We start from the raw sequence: 6,377 nt of genomic DNA, 5'->3' as shown, positions 1-6,377 counted from the left end.
TTTCATAGACCGACGGATGACAAATCTTCACATTACAAATATAGATCTTAACATATCCTTGGGAATTCCACCAATGAGCTATGCTGGACGGAACCATTATTACAAACCTCATTTTTCCCCACGATTCACTAGATTTAATATTGATCCATAAAACCTTATGAAGAAACTTCTTAGTGGATGTTATCATACCACCTACTCAATTTCCAAGCTTTATGGTCAACAAGCATTTATTAAGCACTTATTGTGTGCTAAGCTAATTGGAACATTGGATAGAGTGCAGGACCTCAAGTCAGTATCTTTGACAAGAAAACACCACAAAGACTCAGGCACAACTGAAAATAACAGTTTTTCTGGCACAGCTAGGAGGCACAGTGGATAGAGTACTGGGCCTAAAGTCAGTCATCTTCCTGAGTTCAAATCCGGCCTCGGATACTTACTAGCTGTGTGACCCTGGGCAAGTTACTTGACCTTGTTTGCCTCAGTTTCTTCATGTGTAAAGTGAGCTGGAGAAAGAAATGGTGAACGACTCCAACATATTTGCCAAGAAAACCCAAAATGGAGTCACAAAGAGTTGGACCAGACTGAAAACAACTGAATAACAACAACAAAAACGTGCTATGACAAACATAAGCGGAAAGACAGTCTCTCCCTAAAGGAGCTTATATTCTAATGGAGGAAGGTAGCTCACAAAGGGAAGCTCAAGGGGAAAGGGTAGATTTTGGAAGCTGATGTGGGGGCCATGGTAGAGAAAATCTGGAGCATAGCCTGGAGAAGAATAAAGGCGTGTTAGTCTAGGCATCCTCCTTAATGGCGGTTCTGAGAGGAGTCATTCAACCAGACAGAGGATCCCCAGAGGCAGAAGATGCTGAAGAGATCTGAGTCCAAAGGCTGATGCGACCTTTCAGGATAAAGAGATTCCTGGGGGAGTGCAAAGACCCTGTGAGACGCGTAGTACAAATATGAGGCTTGAGGGGTGGTGACTTGCTCATGGTCATATAGCTACAGGCAGTACTAGGAGTAGAGACTAGGTTTTCTAACTCTAGTATAGAATATTATACGATAACGGTCAAATGAATAGCACCAACACTAAGTGGTAATAGTGGAAAAGAAAGAAGGCTTATGCAGTCAAGCAAAGTTTCACCTAAGAAATGTCATTTGACCTCGGCTTTGGGCAAGGTGTTTAATCTTTCTGGGCCTCAGTTTCTTCATCTGGAAAGTGAGGTGATTGGACAGGATGGACTCCCAGTTATCTTCTAGATGTTGATCTGTGACCATATAGAAGGTGGGTAAATCTTAGATAAGCAAAGAGGAGAAGGCATTTCAGCCGGGATAGAATGCTTGGGTAGAGGCAAGGGAGGTGAGAATGCTTATGATAATTTGGGAAGGGGGTGAATGGACCAGTTTTGCTGGAATGGACGGTTTTTGCAGTGAGAGATGTATAGCTAGTTGTGAGTGACAGGTGGCAACTGCTTCCTCCCTTTGTAGGCAGCCTTTGGGTGAATGGCAGGAAGGGGAGCCCACCTGCCCTTTGTGGGGTACACAAGAAAAGTCAAATGGAGTTCTTCCCTAGGAAAGTTTGCTGGGATCAGAGAGACAATTGACCTCCAAGTTCTCAAAGCTCCCACTATCATACACACACACACACACACACACACACACGCGCACACACACACACACAGAGTGAGTTTCACAGCTTACAGGGTGCCCATCTGAGATGCCATCAAGGTAGAACCATTTGGACAGGCAGAGTTGGACCTTTACATGTGCCTCTAGGGCGCTCCAACCCCTTGGGGAGGTCTTGTCAATCTATAGATCCTCTGTCTGGTCTAATATATATTTGTTTATTTGTGTGTGTGTGTGTGTGTGTGTGTGTGTGTGTGTGTGTGTGTGTGTGTGTAGAGACAGAGAGAGAGAGACAGAGAGATGGAGACAGAAAGAGAGAGAGATAGAAAGAGAGAGAGACAGAAAGGCAGAGACAGAGACAGAGAGAGAGAGAGACAGAGAGAGAGAGACAGAGAGAGACAGAGACAGAGAGAGAGAGAGAGAGAGAGAGAGAGAGAGAGAGAGAGAGAGAGAAACAAAGAAAAAGAGAGAGACAGAGACAGAGAGACAGAGACAGAGAGTTAGTTTAGCTCAGTCTCCCTTCCCCTTCTCTCTTTCCCTAACAGAACTCTCTTTAGCTGGTCTTTTTCCATCTCTAAGGCTTTCCCAGAAAGGAAGGAGAGAGGGGGGACAAGTGATGACTGGTAATGAAGAGCCATCCAGCCAACAGAGGAGACAGCCCGGAGCTATCTGCCTGTTTCTCCGATTAGCAGGATAGCGGTGGGGTGGACTGTAAGGGGGGCTGTGTTGGGTAGTCACAGCCAATTAGTTACAAATATAGTTTCCTCCTCTAATGTATCAGTTACACAGCAAAGAGAATGGGATGATTGTTCTGAGGAAAAGGAGCCTTTCCCTGCTCTCTTCTCTCCCTCCCTCCCTCTCCTACCCACAGCAGCTTAGATAGAGATGCAACAGGGAGGGAGAGATGGGGGTGGGGGAATCACATTGGGTGAGGGAAAAAAAATACAGGATAGAATGGAAAGAGGGAAGAAGGAGCAAGGAAAAGAGAAATATTGAAGAAAAAGAGACCATGGAAGGTCAGTGGGTAGGAGAGCCTGTACTGGGACTATAAGGGGGGCTGCTGGGGAGAGGGAAGAACTCAGACAAAAGGAGGTGTGAAATGAGGAGGGGAAACGAAAGAGAGCAAAGACGTGGGTTTAGGGGCATGGGATGGGGGAGGGGAGGATACGCACAAAGAGCCCCAATTCCTTGACGGCAAGGCCTTCCAGATGGCCCACAGCTGGGCTGGGATTGCCAGGCTATCGGATAGCAGAAACGCAGCCGGTGCTGGGCCTGTGTACTTCACAAGCCCTATGGGGACCTTTTGGACCCAAGTCACTACCCTCCCTCACTGCAAACATAACCAGCTTCTCCCAGGCTCCCCTGCACCACACAGGGCCTGGAAAAAATGACACACAACTCAGAATACTCGAGTTTGAGGGTTAGGTTGGGCCATCTCAGAAGGTCAGTGCAAGAAAAGGACCTTTCTGGTCATTTCATTTTATAAATGAGGAACCTAAGTCAGAAAAGTGACTTAAATCAAAGTCTTCTACTTCCACAGCAGGCTTCCTCCCCAGTGGGGAGGCACAGAAAGTCAGGGGCTTGGAAAGGAAGGTAGGGCCTCTGGTTGGTATCAACCCTTGGTCGTTGAACCCTGAGGGAGCACGGAGAGGAGAGTCCTGGGGACAGGATTCAGGCCTTATTCCAAAGAGTGGACCTGGTAGGAGCCCTTCACAGCAGGGCCCTCCCTCATAGGAAACAGAGGGAAGGGAAAGCCACACTCCAGCAATGACTTCCTAATCACTGGGAGCTGCTCTTTAACTTCCACACAGCCACTACACCTGTAAATAGGCCTCTCACCCAGCACATGGAGGGGTTTCCCCTCCCCCATCCCAACCAAGACACAGGAGCCTTTATTCTCCTTTACCACCTTCATGCATTTTCAGGAACCTCACATAGGTAATCCTTAGAAAAATCAGAGATGGTAAGGTCTGTTTATATTGTCCGTACTTGAGTGTTTATGTTGCCTCAACCATTAGAACATAAACTCCTCATATTTCTCCATTCATTCTTTAATCACAGAATAAATATTTACTAAGTATATTCTATGTTCAATGTATATTAAGTGCTGAGGATACCGAAATAAATAAAATATTGTTTCTGTCTCTCAAGAAGCCTATAATCTAATAGGAAAGATGAGCTATGCACAAATAACTGTAACATGACATATGTATTAAGGGAAGGTAAGAATAATGAGGTTTTGGGGGTAGCTAGATGGTGCAGTAAATAGAGCACCAGCCCTGGAGTCATTCTCAGTTCTTCCGAACTGAGTTCAAATCCAGCCTCAGACAGTTGACACTAGTTGTGTGACCTTGGGCAAATCACTTAAACCTGAGTGCCTCGCCTCCCCTCTCCAAAAAAAAAAAAAAAATAGGTTTCCTAGGGAAGGAAAGAATACTTCTGGCATGGAAGACCCCATAGAGGAAAGACAGGAGAGTTACAGTTTTCAGAAATAAAAGGATACCTCAGGCATAGGAAATAAGCATGGTTGAAGATATATAAGTAGGAAAACACTGAGTAGTCCAGTTTGACTAGAACATGGAATAAGTGAGGAAGATTAAAATATGGAATAAGACTGAGACGGGGAAAGAGAGTGGGAGGTTCTGAGCTGGGGTGTTCTGTGACTGAAGTGATGGATTAGGACTGGGCCATCGCCAGTGGTCCTGACTGTCCTGCCACCGGACTTGGATGATTCTGGAGGAGAGAGTGAGGCTGGTGACTTTGCACAGCTCTGCCTCACTTAAATCCAATTCACTCACAAGTCAAGACACAGCCCTCCTGATGTCATTGGTCCTCTCTGAGAACAAAGGACAAACAACAGAAGGATGAATTAGGAAGATGGAAAAAGGATGGACTGACTGGAGGTGGAGAGACCTATTAGGAAGCTAATTAATGTTGTCCAAAGAGGGTGATAATGAGGTCCTGTTACTAGTATGATGGCAGAGGAAAGGGAAAGTGGGACAGATGAGAGAGATGCCTGTATCCTTTGTATCATCGAGCCATCAAACGAGCATCCATCCAGGTCATCACGCATCTGCCTCGCCCTGTGTCATGCCCTCTAAGGGACACGGATGAAACGTGGAACGCTTCCTGTCCTCTGGGAGTTTGCAGCCTCCCTAGAGAGAGAAGATGAATAGGGAATAGGAAATGCGGCCGTGCGTAAGGAAGGACTACCTGGAGCAGCACTACATCGACCTGGAGAGTCCTCCACAGCACCTCGCTGCGCACAAAGCTGAAGCTCAGTGAACGCCGACGCCTGACCATCCCACGCAGCCCGATTGTGCTTGCACCATTCCTTCCCGGCTTTCTTGCTGCTCCCGGCACGAGAATCTCTGGACGCCGTGATGCCTCTTCGCTGGTTCCCTGCCTCCTGGTGCAAATCCTGCCTTCTTCAAGGTGCCTTCCTAGGGGTCCCGCACACACGCACACCCGCCGAACAACGGCTCTGCTCGGCTTAACCTTGCGTTTACCTTTCATCTTGTGTTCGTACGCTCCTGTTAGACTCTGAGCTCCCTGAGGCAGGGGACCCGTTTGCCTTTTTGTGTGTGTCCTCAGTACTTAGCGCAGGGCCTGCCTGACAGTAAGCAGTAAGCGCTTCATTAATGCTTATTACGTGTTTCCTGACAATTCTTTGAGAAAAACAGTAAAAAAAAAATTATTGTACCCATTTTATGGATGAAGAGAGGCTCAGAAAAACCACATGGTTTGTCCAAAGTCATGCAGCCAGCAGGATTCAAACCCAGATCTCTTGACTCCACTTGGCGATGTTGCTGTTTCCATGTTTAGTGGAGGCAGGACTACTCTTCTCTGGGACAAAATAATGACTTCTTCCTGCTGTCCTTAAGCTTCTTCTGCCCAAACCTTCCTATGGGATGTGAAAAGGGCTGGAGAAGGCGTTGTGTTTGAAGTGAGCGTCAGGCTGGGGGTGAGGCCCAGGACGTGGCATCCTCCCACCCGCCCCCGTACACACCCACTTCCACCGCCAGCGGCCACACCTTTGGAAGAACACTGGTGTCTCGTACACATCTTGAAGAAAATTTTAAGTAGTGGTGTCCTGTACACGTCTTTAAGGCTTTAAGAAAATTAATACGGCTGCTCTACTGAGGCAAAAGAAGGTAAAAAATGTGAGAGGGAAAACGAGGGGTGCCTAATGACAGAGGACATTTGTTCTGGTTCAGCTTCCAAACTCCACAACCCAGGAAACCAGATACTGAGGAGGAGTCTCTACAGAGTGGGAGGTTGAGGCACAGACCAAGAAAACTGTGGGCCTTCGACAGCCCTGGGATAATTGGTAAGGGAATGGGCACGTTGTGCCTTCACACTGCACACAGAAACATACACATACCCACATTCCCCTGGCCCTGGCCTCTGGGAGTCTGTCTAACCAACTCCTAAAGGTCCCAGCATGTCAGAACTTGTTGGAATTTCTCTCTCTAAATGAATCTCTCTTGCCCCAGAAGAGCTGGTCATTGGCCCAGCTTGGCTCTTCATGCTCCTCTCCTCCCCCACTCTGGGTTCAGGGACTAGGATGTGGAGTGCATTTGGAAGCCACAGGGTGGGTGGGCAGGAAAGCAGGACCCAGAGGTCACCAGGGTTAGGGTTAGGTCTGGCCCTGCCTGTCCTTCTTCCCACAGGAATGTATGCCTGCAGAAGCTCTATTCCAGGGCCCGCCCCCATCCCAAGTCCAACCCTCTGACCTAGAGCCCACCAACACA

Source organism: Trichosurus vulpecula, chromosome 8 (assembly GCF_011100635.1).
Source record: "Trichosurus vulpecula isolate mTriVul1 chromosome 8, mTriVul1.pri, whole genome shotgun sequence".
Classification (NCBI taxonomy): domain Eukaryota; kingdom Metazoa; phylum Chordata; class Mammalia; order Diprotodontia; family Phalangeridae; genus Trichosurus; species Trichosurus vulpecula.
This window is presented reverse-complemented; position numbering follows the sequence as displayed.